This window comes from Lepidothrix coronata, unplaced genomic scaffold (assembly GCF_001604755.1).
Source record: "Lepidothrix coronata isolate B3197 unplaced genomic scaffold, Lepidothrix_coronata-1.0 Scaffold68, whole genome shotgun sequence".
Lineage (NCBI taxonomy): Eukaryota > Metazoa > Chordata > Aves > Passeriformes > Pipridae > Lepidothrix > Lepidothrix coronata.
In genome coordinates this window covers 4,849,198-4,871,591 of record NW_016690248.1, presented here as the reverse complement: position 1 = coordinate 4,871,591, position 22,394 = coordinate 4,849,198, and the positions used below count along the sequence as shown (strand labels likewise).

Genomic DNA, 22,394 nt, shown 5'->3' with positions numbered 1-22,394 from the left:
TGTTTCCAGGAAAGAATGCAAATTGTGGCTGTATCTTAAAAACTGGATATTAGCAGCTTGTCTTTGAAACTTCTAGTTGCAAATCTTGTATATCCTTTGTACAGTTCTGACAGAGTTTGTAGAATACCCTAATAATTTCAGTGATGATGTGTCTTAGGTGCAGTATAAAAAAGTCCTGTAGAGTGCTGCAGCTGATTCTTAACAAGTCTTTTGAGGAAAAGAACTTCATAATAATTGTAGAAATATTCATAATAGTGTAGAAATATTTATGCAGCCATTTTTAATCTTATGAAGTGCAGAAACATAAAATCATTTTCAAAAAAAAACTGTTAAGAAAAAGAAATCTTCAATGATTTTTCAGTTCCTACAGTGACTCTTTGAGCTTAATGAAGCTGAAAATAATATTTTTAACCTAGCTAACTCATATGGAACAAATGTGTTTAGACATTTAAACCAGAATTCCAGTTCTTATTAAACTCTCAAACTAAAATGATGTAACAAGAAACAGTCTGGTTAAAACATCTAATAGAAAGAAGTAAAACTAGCTTTAAAAATATTTCTGAGGTTTTCCATCTACATGAAAAAGGCAGTTGAAGTACACTGTGTATGTGCTTGACATTCTGCATGTTCAGAACAAGAGACAAACCCAGGAAAGTGGTGAACCAGAGAAAGCATGAGGGAGAACATACACCTATCAAATCCTGACAAGCCTGAGGGAAGTATACATTCCTCTTTCTGTGAAATCATAAAGACTAACTGAAGGAAACCCTCTTGATTGCACAAGTAATGCTTTCTGAGCCTCTGCTGAACGACACTCCATCTATTTATTTTTCTGATAAGCAACCACTGAACAACTTAGAAGGAAAAATGGGAACAAGAGGAGGATTAACTGTTATTTCAGCGGTGTTCTGTGATGTGATGATGGCACTGAAAAGCTTTCAGGAAAATTAAGTTGTGAATTTTAATAGAAATATAATGTATTTATTTTTCTTTGATGGCTTTAATGGACCACAGTGATACTGAAATTTAAAAAATTTTACAGTGTTTGCTTATATAGTATGTTCATTAGGTCACAGTACAGACTGAAGTTTGGTAATAGGGACGCAGTGAGATTTCATTTGGATTTTAGCTTGTTACATATATGTTAATGTCTATCTCAAAATAAATCTGAACTGATCTAATTTGAGTGCCTGATTTAAACAATCTCTTTTCTTTCTGTTCCAGAGGAAACAAGTGTAGGTAGCTTTCCATGCAAAGAGACTTAGAAGAATAAAAGCCAACATGATCATGCTGGAAGAAGTCCATAGGCTGTCTTGTGCTATGTCTCCACCTGCTTCTCTTCTACAAACAAATAAAAATTATGCTAAATTTTTAGTCTCTTTATTACTTTAATCTGCTTTCCTTTTGTGAGTAGCCTTGATTGCATGTAGGAATTCATATCTATGCTTCTAAAATGAGTTTTCTGATGTATTTTGTGAACTTTGTGCTGACATCTCATAGACATAGTCTGTGCACCAGGTTTCCAAGTGGGTTGTATTTAAAGTTTACCTTTACATAAAAGTGTAGTCTGTAGAGAAAAGAAAAAAAAAGTTAAAAATTGTGCAAAAATCAGTAAGCAGTGTTATACTACACAGTTTGTACTCAGTCATCAATTACATTATTTTGCCTAGCTGTAATTGGTTTACCTATCACTAATAAAATAAAAGTTCTCTACAGAGATACCCAGAGACTGCTGTATGACCACAGATACCATAATTTTTGCATGTGCAGATCTATTTTATTTTAGTGAGCAGGTTACGTATTGTGTCCTTATTTTCCTTTCTTACATCCCCAATATCAATACAAAGGGACGTAAATTCAGTCAGATCCCTAATTATCATGGATGGGACACAAATAGAAGTAAGACAAAATAAAACAAAGGCCCAGATGATGCTCTGACAAACAAGAGACAGATACACAACTTCTCAGGAAAAATAACTTAGAAGCTAATTGTAAAGTAATGTCTCGTGGATTCTCTCATGCCAAGGACATATAAATACAGCCAACTGGATATTAAGACTACTGTAATTAGAAAGCAAAAAACGAGCAGACTAAGAGGTTGAGCAGAAGTGAGAAGGCAAGTATCTCTGAGCAAAGCAGGGAAATACCCCTTGCAGACGGAAGCTGGACCAGAGAGGTCATGAGCAAGACTTCACTTTTCCCATATGTAATCCCGTATTGTTTCGCTACTACATTTCATTTAACCTGCCAATAAATCAATGTATCCTGGATGACTGAAATGGTCTCTGGTGTTGCTTGTTATTAATGGCCATGCACCTGCACCTGCTTGTTCTACACTAGGAAAGATAGCCAAAATTCAGCTCTAAGCAGAGCACAGTGCTTGATGACTGGGTAACTCCTGACACTAAAGGAGGGCTAGAGCTAGAACCAGTCAATAGGAAACATTAAAGGGGGAAGTACCTATATTTCTACCCCTCTTTAGAGCTACGGTTCTAAACCAGAAATTAGAGAAAAGCTTTCTCCATTAAAATCCCAACCCCAGGATCCTTAGCAAGAAAAAGCACCTGCCATTATTCTCAGACAGCAGAGAGAAAAGACCATTTTTGGTTTTTTTCTCAAGTAAGCTAGAAGCTACTTTTGTGGGAGACAGCTTTAACTGCCTTCTTGGCTAAGGATTTTCATGCATTCATGACTTCCATTAATTAATTCATGGTTTAGCTTCTAAAAAAACCCTACCTAGACAAAAGATTCTGGGATAGTCCCCCCAAAACTCACACCTCTCTGCTCTTAGAAATGGGTGACCGGCAGTTGGGTCAAAATCATGTTGCAGAGGGCTAGTAGAAAGGCCTGAACTGTGTACCCCACTTCCATTTGTTTAACTGGAATCGTACCATCTCAAAACCTGGCTAGGTCTGTGACAGGTTTGTCTGCTCTCAGAGTCTAAACCACATTCAATTCACTCCTAAAAGTCTCTGATTCTTTAAGGCCCTGCAGAGGGATCTGGATAGACTGGATTGATGGGCTGCAGCCAATGTTATGAGGTTCATTAAGGAGAAGTGTCAAGTCCTGCACTTGGGTCGCAAATACCCCAATGCAGCAATACAGGCTTGGGGAAGAGTGGCTGGAAAGCAGCACAGCACTAAAGGACCTGGGGCTGGTGGTCAACAACCACTGAACATGATCCAGCAGTGTACCCAGGTGGCCAAGAAGGCCAGTGGCACCCTGATCTGTATCAAAAATAATGTGGCCAGCAGGACCGGGGCTGTGATCGTCCTGCTGTGCTTGGCACTGGTGGGGCCACACCTCAAGTGCTGTGTCCAGTTTTGGGCCCCTCACTACAAGAAAGACATTGAGGTGCTGGACTGAGTCCAGAGAATGACAATGGAGCTGTGAAGAGTCTAGAGAGTAAGTCCTATGAGCAGTGGCTGAGGGAGCTGGGATTGTTTATTCTGGAGAAATAAAGTCTCAGGGGAGACTTTATCACTCTCTACAGCTACCTGAAAGGAGGTTGTAGAAAGGTGGGGACCTGGGACCTTTTCTCCCAGGCAACTAGCAGCAGGACAAGAGGACATAACTTCAAGCTGCATGAGGGAATGTTCAGGTTGAACATCAGGAAGAATTTCTTCACTGAAAGGGCTTTTAAGCTTTGGAATGGACTGCCCAGAGAGGTGGTGAAATCACCATCCATGGAAGAGTTCAAGAAATGACTGAAAATGGCACTTAGTGCCATTGTTTGGTTTAGTTCAGTCAAAGGTTGGACTCGATCTTAGACGTATTGTCCAACCTTAATGATTTTATTATATTCTATTTTAAAACATGAATCTGGTGAGGACTATGCTTTCCAGAACATCTGGTGAGCACCTCAGATAGGCATCCTTGAATTTATTATAATACTGCATGGAAATGAAGACTAGTCAGGACTTGTGAGTTGAGCAGGAATATCTCTGTTCACATGAAAGTCACTCAAGCAAATAGCTGCTGCTGTTCTATTATTCTCAAGCACTGAAATAAACTGGGGTCTGCCCAATAGTGTGAAAATAGCTGTAGTCTTCAGTGTGCTGTCTCATATACAAAAATGTACTTATACCAAGTGAATTTATTTAAATGCATTGGTCTCCATTTTTAGTCATTGCTATCACTAGTTCGTGACAGCCATTTGTCACAAATAATTTGGTAGATGCATATGTGTTCTCTCAGCCCTAACTGTAAAGGACACATTAAGATCTTTTTAATAGCCTATGTGCCACAATTTTGGGGAACAAATCCATGCCTATGCCATATTATATTAAATAGTGTTCCACTAATAATGTTATATAATTAGTCATACCAGTTCACACAATAAGTTACTACAGTTGTAACAGTAGAAATGGAGATAGAAAAGAAGCCTTAGCTGATTTAAAGATATATTTTGGTTGCAGTCAAAATGGTTAACTCCTAACTTGGACACCTAAATCATATATTTGTTCTTATAAGCTGTCACATCTGGAAACAATAAACAAAGATGAATGGTTTCCTTAAAATACTGCCCCAATTTAGAAAACTTGAAATTTGGAAAAAGAAATTTTTAGAAAGAAGTCCTGCAAGAACTCTGTAAAATACCTACCCAGTGAAACTTTTAAGGATTTCAAAAATGCTCATTTTCCACAAAAGGACAGAAAATAGAAACATTTTAAGATTTGTACCCAAACAAATCAAGAAATGAAATGTCAACAAAAGTTACAAGATGATGATTCAGAGAGATTTGAATTTGATTTTCGCATATGGGAGGTAAGATCCCTTAAAAGTTCTTGTGAGGAAGTGCCTAACTTTCTCAAGTTTCAGAAGCTAAGGAATATTTCCTGACAAAAGTTCACCTGAAATAGTTATACATTCATTCAAAAATTTGACTGTGTTGCTCAGCACTTCCTAAATAAAAATTGCCTTGTTCAAGCTGAGCCTGAATCTCTGAGGACAGAAGAAAAACACCATTTACTGCTGAGATGCAAAAAAGCATGTAAAAGTCTCAGTGGCCTTATCCTGATGAAGATGACAGCATTAACAAAGAGGAACACACTATATTATACACCATTGCCATCTTATTCTTCAGGAAAGTCTCATAAAGATGTTAAAAAGTTACTAAGACTAATAGGAAAAGGGAATCTGCAGTTATTATTAAGGACATTGTAGTCTATTTTCAGTAGCATTTTTTAATCTCCTTCCAGTATTTAGCTTGTAGGACAGTCGAGAATGAAGAGAATGAGAAATGAATGGCAGTAAATTCTAGATATGTGTCATGTATGTTTGTTCCACAGTGCTCAGCAGTTACCTTTAGTTTCAAATCCAACATTGATCTCCCCCAGAATTTCCTTGAAAATATTTTAGCATAATATACTGGGTTTTATTGTACATTTCTGTTTAACTAAATAATGGAAATTCAGGAAACGTACAGAAACTTTTTAGAAATGTTGTTTCCTGTTCTTCCTACAGTGGAAGAACAGTATCCAGAGGGAGAGGTTAATCCTGAGATACTGGCATATATCACCCTATGCACCTAAATCAATACATTATATAAAGGCAAAGGTGAGTCATTTTTTGTGTCATTTTGGCTTTTTTTAAAGGTTACTCATACTCACGCTTGCCAGCTCTTATTTGACTCCAGCAACAGTTAACCATAACTACTTTGAGAGAAGAATCTGGGTGAAAGTAGTAGGGTATAAATCGGTATCCAGTTTGTTTTTGACACCACTAGTGTTTAAAGAAAACTTTGTGTTATTTGTTTCTTCTGGGTCTTCTAAAAAAATTCTGGAGAAGCCTCACTAATGTTAAATTGTATTACAAGGAGTCTGACTTGCCAGATAAGCTGCTATATCATGGTGGTATCTTCTTTAGTAAATAAAATAACAGTATTTATATAGACTCATTATTTTCTGAAGCATAAGCACTGTGGGCAGAGTGAAGAAAAGGGGCATGCCAACTGAGAACTAGAGGCTCATGGTATCCCTGTACTCTCTCAGATGTTTTTTGTCTAATGCCTGCTTTAAGAAGGGATATTCTTTTATTCCTATCTTCACTTCTAGATGTTCAATATTTAGTGACAATATAATGAACATCATACATTACTGACTGCAGCCACGTATAGTGCTGGAAAGCTTGGCTGAGGTTTGTTCCCTGAGGACTCTGATTGACCACTCTGCTAGCGCTAACGAATGGTGGCATATTTTTGTGATTGGGATTTATGTCCTTGTGGGGCTGATCTAAGAACAGCAAACTCATTTTTAACAAGTAACCTAACTTACATTTGAATTCAATCCTCCAGAAAATGAAATACCAGAGCATTAAATTGCGCTAGATTTTAGACTATAAGGCAGGTTCTCATAGACCGACTAGTGATCAAAATCTAATTAGTCTGTTTAGTGAGCCTAGCATGTTCCATTGTGTTTGCTAAGTCAAAAAATTATATCTCAGAAATTCTGCATTCCTGTAGTATGCCTTATGAACACACTACTACTGTAGTTTGGGTAACCATTCTCGCTAGACTTTGCTTAATAGACCTTATATTTTATGTTTTGAATGAACAACTCATACAGGGTTGAGCCAAGGGCTTAATCACTCTTAATACAATAAAGCAGCACTTTAAAATATTATTAACCTCATCTGTCTAGATTTGGAACTAATAGACCATTGTGTGTGTATTGTCTTTATCCCTGCCAGTTATGTACATATTTATTAATCCACTCTTCCAGAGGAAAAATTTCTAAAGGAAAACCAACAGTAACCTTCAAGTGAGCGGGCACAGGTTAGAAGGGCACTAATTAAATGTCAGACTTGACAGATTAAAATTATGAAATTTAAAATCACCGTGGAGCTCTTTGTCATTGTCAAATTAGGAGTCAGTGTGATGAGGAGCATGGAAGTGAATGGTTTAATGGATTGAATGGGAATGTGGCTTAGCAGCAGCCTTTTCTTGAATTCAGATCAGCCTGTAGTTCAGATCAAAGGCTGCTAGTTCAATTTCACATTCAAAAAGAGTTGTAGCTTACCTGCATCAGTAATAGATGTGTGTATATGTATGTAAGTTTAAAGAAAAAAATGGGAAAAAAATAAAGACAAATATGTTTCATGAGAAATAATTTTGCAGACATGATTTATGCATTTAGATTAGAGTAGCAACATCATTTTTTCTATTATTTGGCTATGGGGTGTTTAATGAGATTTTAAAGTCAAAGTGTTCATGAACTGCTCATTATTTGCTTTTGTAAGGAACTTTTGTGTTTAGGAAAGTGGAAGATATGGAATATTTAGTGCTGGGTAGGTTATGTTAGAGGAAACACGGCTAAATACAAGTGACCAGTCCACATCCTGACAATACCTGTTCTAATATACATTAGGAAAAATGCTGCTGACTTCAACAGCATTTACACCAATACACATGAATAATACTGAATATAAAATGGAAAAGGGGATAAATAAAATGTCATGCATCAAAACATTGTTTATATGTAAGTTTGCTTTATGAGGAAATGCACTTAAATGGTTGATATTGTTACAAGTTTCATTTGCATGCACATACATAAATGTACGTGCCTAAGTATTTCTATACATGAAAGTGTATGCAACACTTTTCAGACATCAGTCATAGAAAATCTACTGATCCAAGTCCTGTAAATTAAATCAATAATGTATAAAATTAAAATATTTCCTCTTAAGTCATTACCTTTGTGTTCACAAAATTTGCAATGCCCCTTGACTCCTTTCTTTAAAAAATCAGAAAATTATTACATTTCCACTCTGAAAAAAAACTTCCAATACAGGAACCGTTCATTCAAACATAATTTTGAATTATATAGGAGATACTGTACAACAGCAACCGAAATGAATAGAATCAGTTTTTAAACAGGATTTGGTAGTTATTTAAACTAGTGGAAAGTCTTTTAAACCACTGGGAATCTTTCTGTTGAATTCAAAAGATGTTGGATCAAAGCTGAGTTCTTTAATCAATATATCTAAATTTACATTACAAAAAGCATCAATAAAAATGTCAAGCCATTAATCGCATTCATAATGTTTGGGGTTATTCTTGAGACAAGTGATACGTTATGACAAAATTATGCCAGGTAACTCTTGTCCCATGCTCCAGTTTCATCCAGGCACTGCTTAACACATTTGACAGAACTGGCATCTTCAATTCAAATGCAGATTTGTAGTAAGATGTCTTTAGCATACTGTAAACCCCACAATCAAGGCATCTACCTTCTACATCAATACACACATGCATTGAACAGGGAGACAAGACTGAACGTGAGTCTACAATAGCATTTCTGGGGAATACTACTTGGTACCTTCATGTGTGATGACTCAAATTCAATCCTAGATCTCAGATAAATCACTAATCTGTTGTGATCACTAGCACCCCAGGCAGACACAGAAGTTCCTCAGCCATCACTTGGAGAAAATTTCCTTAATTCCCAAACTTTATCCATGTTTCCTGACCAAGGTCAAAGAGATGAGATGAGACACATCACACCCTTTCAATAATCTTAACAAAAAGAGGACTGTGGAACAATCACACAGAGTCAAAAAATGATTTCTTGAAAAAAAAGAGAGGCATCAGCTGCTGCCATCAACAACAAAATCAGTTCTCCTACATATTTCACCTACTTCAGTGACATTACTCCTAAAAAGATGTTCTTGAAAAAATAATGTAAGACCTCACTAAGCATCAAAGGACTAAAATTACTGTAGAAAAAAAGGCCACGTACTATCCCTTTCCCATCCTGCTTTGACAGAATCTACATGAACCAAACACATGGATTTCTAAATACAGTGTAAACAGAAATTCACAGAAAAGGGGAGGAAAAATAATTTAAGCTAATCTGAATCAGACAGCATAGAGAACTGCTATTGGATTTTGTGTGTGATATCGTAGAGGCCAAAAATAGTATTATGATTAGATAATAAAAGGAATTATAAACTAAACTCCCCAAAACAAAACAAAATTAAATGAAACTAAACTAAACTAGAATCTCTGTGGAAGACCTATTAGATTTCCTTGTGTAACTTCCACCATTGACCCTTAAAGTGTACACTCTTTCAGTTGCAAAGTCATTTGCAAACAAAAGTGTTGGATGAGGAAGAAGTCACTAAGCATAGGCACCCAAGAGGAACCTTTTCAAAGTAAGAGATAAACAACTTCTATAAAACCATATTTAGGTGATTTATCTCAGGAATGAGAAGCTTCATGGGGGTTTTATGTAAGTATTCCAGTCTCTTTATCCATCTGAGTTAACCCACGTGAAGAGTTTTTGATAGAGATATCAAAGGATATTGATTTTTTCTAAAAAACATTAGTCAGCATGGTCACTTTTTGGCGTGGAAACAGGTATGGCATGAATGAAAGAACAGAATAAAAAGCATACAACTGAAAATTCACTTAGTTCAGTCATGTATTCTATTAACTGCTCAGTAAACTAGCTAACATAGTTCTGCATAAACAAATAATAATTGTCAGTATTGGCCATTAATTTTCCAGTAGCCACTGAATAGCTTCCATTTAAACTTCAATGAGAGTTTCTTCTCTTGTAAGAAATGGTTTCAAGTTTTACAAAGAAAGCAGATACTTCCACATTCAAATAAATTTTTATCCACATGAAGTTCAGAAAAAATACCAATCATTCTAAAGAGGTTATGATGCCAAATGTGACATTTATTAAAGGCCTTTTCCTCATTTTTCTCTTTTATGAGCACTTCCTAAATTATTTAAAAAATACCAGTGATTCCTCTTGAGTTCAAAACTTTCATTTGCCAGAATCATACATTATTTATCCATTCAGAAATATCGCAGTGACATACGTTTCCAGTACATTATCTTATCAAGGGGTGCAAGTCACTTAGAAGACAAAATCTTTAGTGCTGCTGTATGTTGACCTTATTTTAAAGGGAGCTGATGAATCCCTCCTTGAGAAAAGCCCTCTGAATGGTACAGAAACATAAGAACAGCCCCAACACTGGTATTATCTAAGCAGAAAGCTCAGAGAAGATGCAGGTGAACTCGGTGAGCACAGGAGATATCTACACAGTGACTGCTCCTGTGGGACAGCTCAATGAATTGTCTCTTTCTCTGGAGTTCCCCCAGGAGGGACCAAGCCTTTACACAGCCCCTTACTCAGATCCATGGCCTAGGAAGTGCAAGCTTGCCTTGGGGTCTGTGTCAGCATAGGTTAAACTGCTGGGCAGGGCTGTGCAGGTCCACCCAGGTAGATCAGACTAAGGCCACTCCAACTGTGTACCACATTCTTTCTGCACCTGTTTTGAAAATATTGGCAATTGTATGTAACATTAAACTTCAGGATTTCCTCCTTACACCCCTAGTTCCCACACTGGAATCAATTTTTTTTGTAACCAGTCTTTGAGTTTAGGGGTGAAAGGATGAACAGTGGTCTTTGTTGTTGGGTTTGCTTGGTTACTTGAGTGTTGCACTGACCTGTCTCTCTGTATGCACTTCATTTGTAATACCACCTGACATAACACTGTTGGGCCAGGGAAGCAGCATAGACCTGTGAAATTAGTCCAGTGGCTGACCACCAGGTTATTAAACCAACCAAAGTCTTTTAGGTGGTTAGAAGGAGAAAAGGACTACCAAAGAGGGATCCAATGTGCAAAAATACATCCAATAAGGGTGGAGATTTTTTAGGAAAAATAGGTACATATGCTTATCACCTATGACTGACTTACAAGTTTCTTGTGGTGGATGGTTAATGCAGATGTAACTTGGTGAACAACACAGCTGACAGAGTCTGGATTCCTGCACATTTGTGATACAACTGATCTATTAGTCAGCTATAAAGGGCAAAGGCTGACTGAAGTTTTCCCTACAGCTGGGATGTTCACTGTATTTCCCTCTTGCTCAGAGTCTGGTCTCTAAAAAGGATCGAGTTTTTGTCTCAGTGGACTCTCTAGAAAGGTTCTGTATATAACTATTTTATTCAAACTTTGAGGAAATTAATATCTCTCAGATCTTTTCCTCCCTGCCAGCTATGGCTGAAATTGGCTGGGGCTTCCAAAGTTATTAAGGAGTCTCCAAAGTTATTAAAGAGAGAGGGGCATGAACACGGTAATTGCATAAACTGCTGCATGAAGAAAACCAAAGATCATAATCATGGCCCAGAATGGAGAGATGGTTTTCTATCCCAGTGGATAGAGGGTAACATTCAAGGAATATGTTTGTCATGCAAAATTACTCTTTTCAGTCGTACTTATATGAGGCACAGAACCAGCTGGGTTCCATGGCTTCACCAGCAATATCAATGTAACACAGCAGGACACTTAGTCCTTTTGGCATGCAGTAAGTGCATCCTGCCAATTACATTTGGCAGCTGCCACTGGATTCATCCTTGACAAAGAATAACAGACAACCTGACTCAGGGAATTGCTGGTGGGACATAGTGACTTTTGCCTTTAGGTGATCTGAGCAAAGCAGGTCTACAGTTTGCTTTCTTGTTGGCTCACAAAACACTTGAGCAACATGCAGATCATGAGCTATTCATTCAAGTGCAATTCTCAGTCTAGATGACATTATATGACCAGAAGCAGGGTTGTGCTGGCATCAAGGCTGCTAGCTATGCTGACGTTCAAGCTGTGAAAACAGGTGAGTCAGTGGGAGCAGTGCAGCAAATCTAGTTTGTACTGCAATAGAGCAGTGGGAACCTGCAAGGATACACTTCCTTCCTCTGCCTGAGAACTATCAGGGAGATCAGGAGGTAACTAGTAACTGATCTAGTGTCTTTCAAAGTTGTGAAACATCTGGAAAGAAAACTATAGTATCAATTAAGTGGTACTCTCACAGGTGGTAATAGTCCCACAAAAGTCATCAGCACTAATTACATGAATGAGAATCAATTATTTTAATTCAAAAGTTTAAAAAGTACAACTCCGGAGTGAAGTGTGCTGGTGGCCACTCATTTTGGTCCATCCTTAAGATGGTTAGTGCTTCCAGCAAACTGCTTGCTCTCCCTCATTCACTGTAGGCAAGGTGATTGTGACTAGCTTAAATGGTACAACTGTCTGTTCAAGCAAAACGTGCAGCAAAATGTGAATGTTCACATGAATTCCTCCTTGGCAGAAGCCAGGAACTGTTCTACAGAAAAGCAGTTGCAAGAGCTATACAAACAGCAACATCCAGCATTGCTGGACCCAAAAGAGGATGCTTGCCCGAATGAAAACATAAGGCCAGAAGGAAACACCTGAGTTATTGAGTGTCCCCTGAGATCTCAGACAGTGCATTGTATAATCTCTTGCATATATGCATTGAGCTCCCCCTATTCCCAACAGAGTTTTTTCCTGAAATTGAATGTTTCATGATAATGTGCAAGTGCTGAACAATCAGCTACTAAAAATGTTCATTTAGGAGTCTGTATTAAATTATGATGATGAAGAGGTCACGTAAGATTTGTTATCATGATTTTTAGACTGTCATTCAGGTGGTTTCTAATCTAGGACAAAAGTGATCGAATAGGAAATCATCCATAAATTTAAAATAATTACTCTCGCTATGTTGCAAAAATTTAGTAGCAGATTGCTGTAAACCCTTAAAGATCAAAGAGGTAGAGATAAGGCCTCAAAAAACAGTCTGTAAATTTGTAATCATATATCCTTAAAGAGCCATTTAGCACTACAGAAAAAATAGACATTGCTCACTAAAAGGGGCAAATTAATCAGACAGCATTAATTCTAGTACTGTAGTTGCTAATGTAGTTTAATCTCTATAGCCATGCTCCTGGTTACAGGGTACAGTATTTTTGCCCTTTTTTTAGAGGCCAGTTTGCTAGTACTGGTTTTAATGAAGACTACATATTAAACCATAAACAAGGTGGATCAGGTCCCAGCCAAGTGTCAGGGAAGTCTGATAAAATTTCTTGCAACAGAAAAGAAAGTGGACCTAGCTGAAATGTCTTCCATTAAAGTACTTAAAATTACAGGATAGCATTTTCCAAGCAGTGTCAAATAAACTTGGAGCTTAGAACCTCACGAGAGTTAACTGGAATTCAGGTGTCTGTCTATTTTTGGCAGAAGGAAAAGTAAAATTGGACAAATCAATACCTTACCAACATTGACATAATAAATTTGAATATTTTTAAAATGCTATTCCATTGTGAATGAGATTCAATGCTTTGAAAATCAGGGAAAAAAGGAAAAAAGAAAGTGAAAATTGCACAATACTACAAGATGTATTTGTATAATCCATCCTATGTGTCTGATGTAATACACTAAACATGAGAACCATTGTTTCCATCTATCATTCTCATAAATTAAGATAAGATAGTTCATCTGCAAAATGAAATGCAATCTCAATCTGAATCCCAAGGCCCAAATGTGACAGAAAAAAAGAATTAGACAGACTTACTAGCAGACTTACTACAGTCTGATGAGTCATGCTGATTAAGTGGTAGCTGTAAGAAATCATATATTATTTTATCCATTCATTCATCTGTTCCATGTATAAATAAAGCATGTAATCTCTTTAAATAGATCTTTATAGTCTATTGCTTTCCAGAGGCTCTAAAACAAGCAATGACAAAAAGACAAGTATGAAAATAAGACTGTCTTTGCTTATGTGTTCCCCTAATAAAATTATAAAACACTGTACAAATCCAGAAAACACTGTGAAATAATTTATTCTGACTTCTTTGAAAGTGATGGGATGTTTGGCCACTATTTTCAGCAACAGCAAGCCAGGACATTTTCTTATAGTGAATCTGATCCCTGTAATTAATTACTGGGGTGTATTATTGCTGCCTTGGTCTGATTGTACTATTTTAAGCAGATAGAAATTCTGTGACTCCGTCAATAATATATAGAAACACAGACAATATGAGATTCATCTCATCTTAGATCTATTAATTTAGGAATCTACAATTTAGGTGAATACTACAAACTAGTCATCCAGGTTCCAGCTATAATGAATGGAAAAAGCAGATCTTCCAAAGATGGTGAGTACCACCTATTTCAGAAAGGATGGGTTGTTCCTGCCTCCGGGTGCCTCCTTCAGCTCTCCTAATTCAGCCATGCATGCAGGTTAGGAGAGTGTTACCTCCTTGGGAAGTCATGATGCACTTGCCTTGGGAAAAGCAGCAGATGAATGAGAAGGAAATGATGGAACATCAGCCCCAGCCAGGTGCTGCTCAGGGGAGCAAGGTGGTCAACGCACAACAGAGAGGGAGACCAAGCATGGGAAGAGGCATGTGTTCATGCTCCACATGTTCCCATGATGAGCTGGTCTGCAAAAATAGCAGTTGTACAGCTTCAGGCTACAGACCCTTAAATTTAGGTGCCCATCTTTTATGGAACAAAGGGATCTCTAGGCCTAGATTTAGTTTCCTAAACACAGGTAGATAATTAGTGCTGGATGATCTCTCCTGGGCTACCAAGATAGATGCAATAGATATAAAACAGGAACATGTAATGGTTATGCTCTTCTGGACCAGCAGGTAGAGGTCAGGTGAGGTAAGCTTGGACATCCCAGCTACCACTTGTTTGGGGGCATCTGAACCAAAGGCTAGAGCTTCATTAGTTAAAATACGCACTTAGGAATGTATTTCCCATATAGATACCAATGCATGAAGATACATCTTCATCTGCACTCTGCATCTTACTTTAAGGGTCCAGTGTCTTTCAGCTCTGTGCAGATACCTCACATAACCTCAGGCACCTCAACTAGGCCTAGACACCTGTGATAGTTTCGGTCTAGGCCTTCCTGGAGACCAGCTTGTAACCAGGGAAGTACCCTATGCTCCCAGTATTCCATGCTATCCTTTACATAACCAGAGGTATAAATGAGAAAGGAAGGGAAGCCTTCGCTCTCTTCTCTTCTGGTGAGGTTCAGGAACTGTAAGTCACCGCATTGGTCTCACTTACCTGGAAGCTGAGGCCTGCAGCGACTGCTGTTGCCTGCCATGTGGGAGGTGGAGAGATTTGACTGTGTCTGGCGACCCTGCTTTCCTTGAGGGAAGTGGTGAGATTTCATTTTGCTAGTTCTTTATTTTGTTAGTTCCTGGGTTTTGATTGTGTGTATCTGGTTTGGTTTTGTCCGGTTTTGTCCCTTTTCCCCTTTTCCATTTCCTTTTTTTTTGGGGGGGGGGGTGTACAAAGTACTCTCACTGTATATAACTGTGATATATGTAATATATATATATATATATATATATATATATATTTTGGTATAATTTACTTGGTTTTGGTTTCTTTCAGTTTCTACAGTTTTTCTTTCCTTTGCCCAAAAGGGGAGGGGAGGGAAAAGGCTTTTGCTAAGTTTTGGAGACTTGGCAGGAAGCCAGCTCAAAACTTGGTCAACACCCATGTGCAGGCAACTAAACAGAGCCTTCTGTATCTGGTTGCAGAGATTTTCTCCCAGGCCTATCAGTAAAATGTGAGGCACACCTTTGGAACAGAAGAGGTTATAAACAGTGTGACTGCACTGGCATAGCGATCCTGTTTGAGGTACTTGTATTGCCAGCATTTTGCAAAATGTAATTATATCATATCCATCTGCTTTAGCAGAAAATAAGGGGACCACTACTGTGCTGTGAAGGACAGTCCTACATCTTTAGTCATTCTGAGATATCAGTGTTAAGTGACCTGTCTTCTAATCAAGGATGCAATGATACTGTATTTCACGCATAAAATCCGAGTGTACAAATTCATTCAACTGTCTTTAATTTGAAATATGGGCATTAGCAGTTGTACAATTTGACAGACTGATCATTTTTATGATGTGTCTCTTGGTATGGCCAATATTTTATCTCTTCATCACCTGCACTTAAATCTTTCTTGCCTTTGGATGCTGTGCATGTGCAATGTGTAATAAAGAAACAGAATTACCTCTCACCCCTGGAGAAGGTGATCCCTGCGAATCAGCACGGTGGCTATTGGCAGGCAGTACACATCATTTGCATTGTGGCTGCCTGTACCCTGCTTGACCTACATATGAATACTGCAATTCACCTAATCCCTACTGCTTGCCCAAAAAAACTCCAGTATAAAAAAGTATGATAATTGCTGCTGCTGCCTGTCACAGGCATAGCATCATACCATAGTATTCATGAGAGCTTATGCAAAATGGTGCTCAACTGAGGGGAAAATTAAAGGGTTAATAAATTCAGAGCCATTATTTTTCACTAACTGAACGTGTAGGAAATAAAGGAGAGGTTTTCTTTTGGCAATAAATTAGCTCCCACCCTTCTTTTGTTTGTTATTACAGTCATGGTTCAAAGCCCTCTACAAAAACAAGGTCCCACTTTATTATAGGACAGTCAGGTTCAGAGCACAGCTTGCAATAAAGAAATTAGCAAACCAGAAGCTGCAATTCTGTAGAAACACTCAAAAACGAAGAGGATTTAAAGTGACAAGATCCAATTAAATTTAATTACCCAAGCTGTATTTTCATTTTAACTGACACTTTTTATTAGGGAGCCACATGCACTAAAGCTAGAAACCTGGGCCAAATTGCATCCCAGTAATACAGTTATCTTATGCAAAATTCTGAGTATCTAATTTTCTAAAATGAAATTAGAGACATGGGGTTTGTAAAAGGTTCTCTTTGTCTGATACTATAAGATGCTGTTTGCAATGTACCTAAACTACTGTATATCTATGCTACAGTAACACCTGATGTACCTAACAAAACTGATTATTGGGAAAAGGTTTTAGCACACCTTTATTATTTCTTAATATGGAAGTATTCAGTATAAATCAGAGGTTTAATCACTTCAGTATAAATCAGAGACTAAACAGCAAGGTTCAATTCAAATCTAAAACTCTTGAAAACTGAAGCATAAAATATGATTTTGACAAGAGAAAGTTATTTATGAATCTTTTAATTTTAAAATTAAACAGGCATATAAAGCTGGACCAAATGATAATTTTATCATCACCTTATTTGTTCCCATGGCAGAAAAGAGTAAAGAAGAGCTGCAGAGAACAAACCACTGTGAGACACTTAGGAGTTCTTTCCATGCCTCTGATTTTAAACAATACATTGCAAAAATTTTGAAATAAAAAAATTTGAAAAACACCAGGTGAGTCACTGAACAATTGATAAGAAAACAAGAGAAGGGATACATTTATTTAAGAAGGTCAAGTCAGTGGGAACAGCCTAGCTTGAGACCTTTAGCATGAGATTTAAGAAATGCATGAGATTGTACGGTGATCCTTCTGTCCCGAGGGTTGAGTAGGATGTGCCAATGCCTGCTGGCAGCCCTCACAAGGAGTAGGATTAGCACTCCCCCAAGAGCAGGATAAAGAATGTGTGCACACTGTCTCCCTTCCTTGGCTGGACCATAATTCCCCCATGAGTATAGCAACAGTCCTGCTCAGTCCCACAGGAGACCTGCACTGCTGTGCTCCCTCCAGCCATTCTTCACAGCCTCTCAGGCTGGTAGGGACATGCATGGATGGCATGAAGGCCTCTCCTGCCAGCAGCAACAAGATTCTGAAGGGCTATTGCAAGGAGGCCAGGACCAACCACAAGCTCCCTCTTTTTTTTGCCTGGAGGAGAGATGCTGAGGTGCCAGGCTTCAGAGGGAAAGTGCTTCCCCCCATGAGCTGTCTCCTTTACAGGTATGCACACAGCATTACCAAGAGCATTACCACAAACTGCATTTGAGAAAGTGAAGTTGGCTCCCTTTTCTGTCAAGTACTGCTTCTAAACATCTCAGGTTTCTAAGCAGAAGAGGGCTGTGGCTACAAAGGCTCTGTTTTGGTATAAGAGAAGGGAGAGGAAGAGACTGGGATAGAGTCCCAGACTTTTACTTGTAAAGTGTGAAAATAAAGAATGCAATTACCTCATGGGAGTGAATTCAGAGCCAAAAAATTATCTGTAATCTATTTAGAGAGTGGAATTAGGTGCAGCCACAATCGCATGGCTCTCCACGCAAAGTTTCTCTATCATTCCCCTTTGTAACTTTTCAGCTTAATTTCCTGTGAAGACAGTAAAGAATGTGGGTATTAACACCTACCAGAACAAACACGGTGGCAGACCTGTTGGAGTGGCTCCAGAGGAGTGCTGCAAAAATGATCACAGGGCTGGAGCACCTTTCCTACAAAAACAGGCTGAGAGGGTTGGGGTTGTTCAGCCTGGAGGAGAGAAGTCTCTAGGGACACCTTATAGCAGCTTTCCAGTACCTAACAGGGGCCTACATGAAAGCTACAGAGGGAGTTTTAAAAGAGCATGTAGTGATACAACAAGGGAGAATGGCTTCAGACTAAAAGAGGGTAAGTTTGGATTAGATATAAGGAAAAAATTCTTTACTGTGAGGATGCTGAGGCACTGGAAGAGGTTGCCCAGAGTAGTTGTAGGTGTCCCATCCCTGGAAGTGTTCAAGGCCAGACTGTATAGGGCTTTGAGCAACCTGGTCTAGTGGAAGGTATGATTCTACTAATACCTTAGCACTCTCCTCTACCCACATTAGGCAGGAAGAGTAGAGCTATCACAAGAACTGGATCATTTATTTACCAACTTTCTACTTAATAACACATATGAAAAAAAAACATTGCCATGCACATCCTCTCCCAAAATTGAATAGCTTCCTTGAGGTAGTGCCATATGAATATATTACAGGAATTAGAATGTAAATGCTTCATATCATCACTTTTATTTGGAGGTGTCACCCTGGCTAATTGCATGCCCTTGTCCACAATAGCAGAAAGCCTGGTGGTGAAGTGGTTCATATTTGAGGCAAACTCATAATCTGTTACAGGAAATTTTATCCAGTGAAGGAGGCTGGACCAAAGGGAAAAATGGGGCCATAAAGCAAATAAATCCCAATTTTCATGAGGTACTCTGGCTCTATTCCTCTACTGGAATTTTAAATGTTTAGACCTAAGATTGACATTCCTTCGAGGAAAAAGAAATTTATGTGCTCATATATTCCAAAAGTAGGAGTATTCACAGCTAACTTAATGAATACCTTCCCCCAGTAATAGAAACACAATGATGGCCAGAAGGTGTTCAACAAAGAGCCACCAAGCTCACACAGGTAAGTTAGGCCAGTTACTGCAGTTGATTGCACCAAGGGGACCACGCACTTAGCATCCTTTCTGGCTGTCTCTTACCTCCTATCCTGAACAGCTGTTACATACTCCCAAGGGCTGCCTATAGGAAGAATCCAGAGAAAGTCTCAAACTTGCCTTCAGATGCATACTATGACTCCTTACTGGGTCCACCAGAAAACCCCAAACCCACTGCACGTACACATGAAAGGTCCTTTGTCAGACACATTCTTTTCCTTCCTCCTTTCACATCAAAATTAATGAGGGAAGAAACAGGTTTAAGTAAAATGCACTATAAAAAAGTTTTTTTGAAGATCAAGTAGAAAGAAGGAGAGAACATATCTATGCAAAATGTAAAGGGCTACATTATCCCAAGAACCAGGACTCCCCATCATGGCTAACCCCAGTTCATACATGGTTATGAGCTGTATGTGAATTCACATGTGTCCCATGCCCACCTTTGTATGACCCCCAACTCCTCTGATACCTATCTTCTCAGTGGAATATAGGACAAGTGGACAATGGGACAGAGGTCTTCACCTTCCTGATGTAATTTCAGTTCCATTCAGCTCTCAAATCCCAGAAATCCTGAGTGAAACATGGCTTGCCAGGTACTGATTTGTCTCCACTTTTTTGCCTCTCGCTGCCCAAGCAACACAGAAATTCAAACACAGTGTATGCTGATTCAGTTGCTAATTATAAAAAAAAAATTACAAACATGAATAATTTTGATACAATTCATTCTAAAGATACTACACATATTATAATCTGCCCTGACTAGCCCTTGCTGTAAATAAGACTAAGGCCTAACTCAGACCCTTTGAAGATAGTCCTTCTCCTGAGAAAGACAGGAAAAATGCTTATGGTGGTGTCAATGGATGTCTGGGGTGTCACCTTCATACTCAGAAAGCAATAAAGTAGAATCTGATTAACATTCTGGACAACTAATTAACAAATACATTTCACTTTACTACCAGTCTTTCCTAAAAGCAGAAATAATGCAAAAGAAATAAATTGTCTTTCTTTGCATAAAACATTAATTTCTCTAACCTTTTATAATTTTCTTGTTATTTCTGTCACTTTTGATATGTTTCCACCTTCAAATATTCATTAAATGTGAACATTATAAGACACACAGAATAATCAAAGAGCTTCTTATTCTTCCAGTTGAGGGATATTTAGTGATGTGATAAATCAGTTTAACCAAGATATCAAACATCAAGCAGATTGTCAGAAAAAAAGAACAAGCTGTTATACAAGTCATATACATTTTAATTTTGTAACTTCCAATTACCTGCTCACACAGCTTCTCCCTTTATTGCCATTCAAAGTCCATTAATTAAAAGTCACCCATTTAAGAACAATGCCTGAAGAAAAAAAATCCAATTTCAGCCCATAGCCACATATTTGTTTAGAAGGATGAATGACTGAAGTGGAAAAGCCCACCCAGCATCCAGTCGCACACATACCATGAATGGCTCTAAAGTGCCTTTCGGGTGAGCAAACAAATCGTGTAATTCTATCATGTGCTGATTCAAAAATAAATGCTGGCAGACTCAGTAGGCTCTGTCTGGCTCTGGAGGGTGTCTAGTTTCTAGCACCAGCGAGAATTAACAGGTTTGTAGTCGTTTCCATGCTAGTCTGTAGAAACAACTATAGAAGTCTATGGAAGGTATTCATTAAGATTGAAAATGGGGGAAACAGCTTCTCTTGGATGAATGAAAATATGTCGTTTAGCTGGTTGGTGAGCCTTGCTCACAGGTTCTGAGCTAATTCAGTCTTCAGATTTGATGTCAGAAGAATATTCCCCCAAGCTCCAGACTGGCTGTGCTTGCTGGAAGGGCCTTAATTCTCCATAGGATAATCTAGGAGGTTTTTTAACATGTCCCGACTCAGCACAGGATTTTGGGGTTTGATGGGGGTCTTGGTCTCTCCTGCTCTCTTTCTGAGACACACTTTTTTGTGAAGCTTGGTCATTTCCTACAGGGCTAGGTCTGCACTGACAAGTTGAAAGTGGCAACGCAGTCAAAGCATCCATTCATGTCTCAGGCTGGGTGTCATGTTTCGAACATAGAAGACAATAATTTAGTTTTACTACAGTTTGTGTTCTACATCTTCTGTAGGACTTTGGTTTTCATGGTGGTCACCTTGAAGTCTACAAATTTTATTGCATATGTATATTCATGCATACATACAGAATCAATCAGAATGAAAAATGTACACAGTTAATTTGAGTAAAGAATGCTGGAAATAGGTCCAAACAAATGCCAACACTTCATCAAGCAAAGCAAGACTGGGAGAAAATCCAGAGATACCATTTGTTTGCCTGGTTAAGCTGTATTGTTATGCTCTGTCCTCCTTCAGTACACCCCCACTTTTTGTACTAATCTTCTCTACATCCGCTGCCAGCTAGGCCAAGCTCAAACAGCAGTGTCAATTCAAGGGTCAGAGAGGTCAACGGTGACACCCGATTTAAGTGTTATTCACTCTGATGCTGTGACAAGACAGATACAGCATGGCCTGACTAAAGTGATGTATGTTAAATTTGTTGCAAATTACTGGCATGATGGATCTATTGATGACCCATTCTAGCTGTCAGGATGTCTCTATCAGTCTCTCAGTTACGCTTTCTCCTGATGCTCAACCCCATCCCCCTCTGACTGCTCCCATCAAACGCAGGGTTGCTTCACAGTCCCTGAGAAACTCCAGGTGCAAAGCACGGGGAAACAAAGCATCAGCATCTGCTGTGAACCTGAGGAGCTTTGGAAGTCATCTCGTGAGGGATAAAAGTTTGGTGATTTATAGACTTGCATCACTGTGCAAGTTTGCATTATTTGGACACCTATAAAAAAGATTTGTTAATAATAGCACTTCAAGATAATTCTTATCTTCATGCAAAATGTTGGAAACACAATTATTTGAGCTCTTGCTTGAAGCACCTCACTCATCTGATAAATGCTCAGAACCAGCACAGTTAGCTTTTTAGCTTTTGCTCTCAAGCAGAGCTGACCCAAAATATCCACAGCAGAAAGTGGGAGAACAGGAAAAGGCAGACAGAGACTACCCAGAATGCTTCCTTTCTACTTCTCCCTTCTCTTCCAATCAAAGGAATATCTAACTTATGTGGCAAGTGACACCACAGCCATGGGAGGGAAGGACAGCAGCCACTTTAGAGCAGGTTGCTGGAAGAATCACAGCTTTCCTGCTGCCCAGTGCAGCTAAGACTCTTCCCTTCATGCCCCATGGGAAACAGGGTATGTGTGGGAACCCAGGTCTGACTTTTGTCTTTGCAATGCTGGAATTTGGGACAGGCATGGAAGTCCAATTTAGTGAAACAGCGTGAAACTGATGGAGACCAAATCCTCTCAAGTGTA

General features: G+C 38.6%; 1 long non-coding RNA gene across 1 annotated transcript; it reads left to right on the top strand.

Annotated features, from left to right (window-relative positions):
• The first annotated feature begins 14,753 nt into the window (after positions 1–14,753).
• On the top strand, positions 14,754–17,036 carry LOC108499002. Its single transcript, XR_001875373.1, has 3 exons — positions 14,754–14,986; positions 15,372–15,471; positions 16,925–17,036. It is a non-coding gene; the product is annotated as an uncharacterized LOC108499002 (long non-coding RNA).
• The last annotated feature ends 5,358 nt before the right edge of the window (positions 17,037–22,394 follow it).